This window comes from Gopherus evgoodei, chromosome 15 (genome assembly GCF_007399415.2).
Source record: "Gopherus evgoodei ecotype Sinaloan lineage chromosome 15, rGopEvg1_v1.p, whole genome shotgun sequence".
NCBI classification, from domain to species: Eukaryota; Metazoa; Chordata; order Testudines; family Testudinidae; genus Gopherus; species Gopherus evgoodei.
The window spans coordinates 13,430,166-13,434,294 of NC_044336.1; positions in this window are offsets into that span (position 1 = coordinate 13,430,166).

Sequence of the window (4,129 nt, forward strand, 5' to 3'; positions counted from 1 at the left end):
GCCCCCAAGATAGCCAGCTACTGAGAAGGGCTGTGCCAGCAACATCACCATCTGGCTCTTTGATTGCAGCCTTGATCCTAATGTGCACAAGTGCAGAAAATTGCAAGAGCTGAAGCGTTTGCAAACCCTCTCTCCCCTCAGCTTAAGTATCTTATTTTTCCTCTTTTTTCATAGAATCAGTCATAGATTATTAAGGTTGGAAGGGACCTCAGGAGATCATCTAGTCCAACCCCCTGCTCAAAGCAGGACCAGTCCCCAAATGGCCCCCTCAAGAATTGAGCTCACAACCCTGGGTTTAGCAGGCCAATGCTCAAACCACTGAGCTATCCCTCCCCCATTTTTTCTTTTTAAATGTGGATCTTTTGTTTTTATTAGCTGGGAGATGTCCCAGCCTTTTTACTCCCTAATTGTGTGAAAGTGTGGCTGTGTGCGAGCTCCCAGAGAGTCTCTGAGGGGAGAGTGTCAGAAAGAAGGTGCCCCCAGTTTAAACAGACCTGAACCGTCTGACAAAGCTACTCAGGAAAGTGTGTTCCATGTCCTAACAATCCTAAAAAACTCAGACTGTTTCATGCACATTTTGGTCTGAGAGAGCTGGCCACATGCTACTTCTCCGAGTTCTTTAGGGCCTGTATTGTGACATCTCCGTTCCTGGGCGGGGGAGAAGGGTTAATCACCACAGAGGAACTGAAATCGATGGAGGCAGTTTTGTAATTGGCTGGGAGGTTGTGGTACAGAGAGTGAACAATCATTTGATTTTGGTATCAAAATACTTTACGAGCTCCAAATGGCAGATTTGACTGACTTGAGTAAACATATTTAATTCGGGGTTATTAACAAGAGGGCGGCCACCTCCTTAAATTGCTTCTTAGGAGCCATTCTATACTGTATAGGTTCTTACACTGCTCCCATCACCAAGGTGTCTGAGCGCCTGCCAGGAGTGAGTGAAGCAATGGGACTAATGTCTGTCACAAGTTTGTTGTTCTGAATTGATGGTTGTTTGTATTGATTTAATTCCAGCCTAGTATGCTGCTAACTTGTGGAATTGACCTTGACTCATTGGCTCCATTGTTTTAGTCTTAGTTTAGTATCTTAGCTTGGGTGAAAAGTTCTCGAGTTTATTTTTGTTTAATAGCTTTAATAAAGCATGTTTCTTTCACTACGTAGCCTGGGCTGAGGAGCCAGGTGGGTATTAGCCAGTCAGCACGAAAAGCCCAACCAGCCTCCACCAGTTACTCTTTGGTTCTCCCAGCATGCAACTCCTCCCAGGCCCTTAGTCCCCTAGCAAGACAGCAATAGCAGATGTTCCCCCATGCCAAGGCAAACCACATAGGGCACCTCTTCCTCAGTGCCCTAGACTGTGAGAGCGCAGCAGGCCACCCCCATGGCATGCCGTCCGGGCTGGGGAACATCAGCTCTCTCTGGGCCCAGGCCTGCCAGGGGCTGAGTGCCCTCGGGAGAGCTGCTTAGAGCTTTGCTGTAGGGACTTGGCGCCCTGCAGCCTTGGGTGCACAACTCTCTGCTGCCTTGCACCTGTTTGCAGCCCTGTGCAAAGTGGGCGTAAAATGCTTCTGCTGGTGGGAGTGAGTGGAAAATTCCGACCTGCTTGTGCGTCACGCTCTCTTTGCTCAGGGGTAAATAGCAATGCACAGTGCAAGGCAGCACAGAACCTGGCCCATGGTCTTCTCTTCCCTACCAGCTGAGGAAGGAGATAAACAATTAGCTAATCCCTTCTGGAATGCAGCACCTCCCGCTGGGATCATTGCTGCATTCCTGACAGAGCCCAGCTAGGTTCCACTTTAGGCTGGGAAGATTAGCGACCTTTGATGACATTGTACCCACTAGGGCTGCCCCTTAACCCATGGCACAATGGTGGTTGTCCTGCTGGTACCGATGTGGGTCAGAGGAACAGACTGCAAGTAGCAGTGAGTGGTCAACCCCTGGCTCCTCTACTGGGGGCTTTCCCACGCTGTGCAGCAGCAGATGTTGAACTAAGCAGATCCTGTACACACCAGTGAGATAACCCTTTTAAATGCAGTTTAAGGTGGGCAGCTGAGGGAAAGCCCTGGTGCTGGCCATGGTCACATGGGGCAGGATTTTCTGTTGTAGACCCCATCTTAGAAGACCAAATGTCCATTGAAGTGCACTGAATCATGCTGGGGTTTTCACTGCCATCACTACCGGTGAAATTTCTCTGTAGTTTCATTGTGTATCATCTGTAAAGCCCCATAGGAAGGAACGGTGCTCTAATGTGGTGTGTGTGGTTGCCCTCTCGTGGGTGAGCTGTCTAGAGGATGAGGGAGATAGATCTCTCTTCTAACTCAAGTGACAGGCAGGTGGTTTGGGAACTGCAGGACCCAGTTCCTCCAACAGTGTAGGTTTATACAGCCATTGTGTCTTATCTGCTGTGTGCGCTATATGTAAATGTAAGATATTGTATAGGGGAGGTAGTTTGCAAAGGCCTGAAATTATTTCCATGATGAACTCTGTCTAGATTCTTTCAGTGGTAGCTCTCAAAGTGCTTTCCAGAGGAGGTGAAGTGTCATTTCCATTTTGCAGATGGGAAAATGGAGGCATAGGGGGTGAAATGACTTGCCCAAAGTCATGGAAAAGGCCAGTGTTAGAGGTGGAATTTGACAGCTCCTTCCTCCCCCATGTCTCCTAACCCCCAAATCCGGTGGACGGGACACTGACCACAGTGCCTGCTAGTGACAAATCGACCCCACCACGTGGAAGCATTCCTAGGTGCGGGTACTGAATTCACAGTTCTCTACAGGAGAATTCAGAGGTGCATCTCTGGCTGAGAGGGCTTTGTACGGATTCCCTTTGCTGCTGCCTTTACTCTTAACCCCTTAGCGTTCCAGAGAGTTCAGCCTGCTCTGACAAAATCCATCCACTGATGCATCTTGGCTCCTCTTGTGACTTGTGTCTCGCATTGTCCAGCTGGGTGCTGGAGACAGCTGATTGTGCAATTGCACGCTGGAGTCGGGGGCAAGGTTGCCCTAGGGGAAGAGGTGTGCACAGGGACAGGGTCCCTCATGCAGCCTGCTTCAGCTTAATATGGAACGTTTCTGTTGCTTCTGTTTTAAGCAGGGAACTGGGTCCGCAAGGAAGGCAGTCATTTTTTTCATGCTCTGTAGGTCTCTCAAAGTAGAGCCTAAACAATTTGAACGTTGCCTTCATGATTTGGTGGCTGGAGAGGGCTTGCAGGGCTGAGCTGGAAGCAGAAGCCAGCTGCAGTAGTGGAAACTTTCCAGCAAAGATTCTGCTGGAGCAGGCAATACTGATTGGAACCATTCCCACGGCTGGGCAGGATCTAGGTAAGCTCAACAGGACTGACTGCCCTTCCAGAGGGCCTGCAGCTTGGGATTTATATTGTCTGTTGGCACACACCCATGAACAGGTGATTCCATTCCCTGCTGTTGATGGGCCCCCTGGATCTTTTACCTACACCTCCCCCCTCAGTCTTTGAGTCCCATATGTCTACTCTTGAAGAACATACTGGGTCAGACCAAAGGTCCATCCAGCCCAGTATCCTGTCTACTGACAGTGGCCAATCCCAGGTGCCCAGAGGGAGTGAACCCAACAGGTAATGATCAAGTGATCTCTCTCCTGCCATCCATCCCCACCCTCTGACAAAACAGAGGCTAGGGACACCACTCCTTACCCATCCTGGCTAATAGCCATTAATGGACTTAACCTCCATGAATTTATCCAGTTCTCTTTTAAACCCTGTTATAGTCCTAGCCTTCACAACCTCCTAAGGCAAGGAGTTCCACAGGTTGACTGTGCGCTGTGTGTACAAGAACTTCCTTTCATTTGTTTTAAACCTGCTGCCCATTAATTTCATTTTGTGGCCCCTAGTTCTTATATTATGGGAACAAGTAAATACATTTTCCTTATTCACTTTCTCTACACCACTCATGATTTTATATACCTCTTTCACAGGGGCTGGCAACCTTTCAGAAGTGCTGTGCTGAGTCTTCATTTATTCACTCTAATTTAAGGTTTCACGTTCCAGCCATACCTTTTAACATTTTTAGAAGGTCTCTTTCTATAAGTCTAGAATATATAACTAAACTATTGTTGTATGTAAAGTAAATAAGGTTTTTAAAATGTTTAAGAAGCTTCA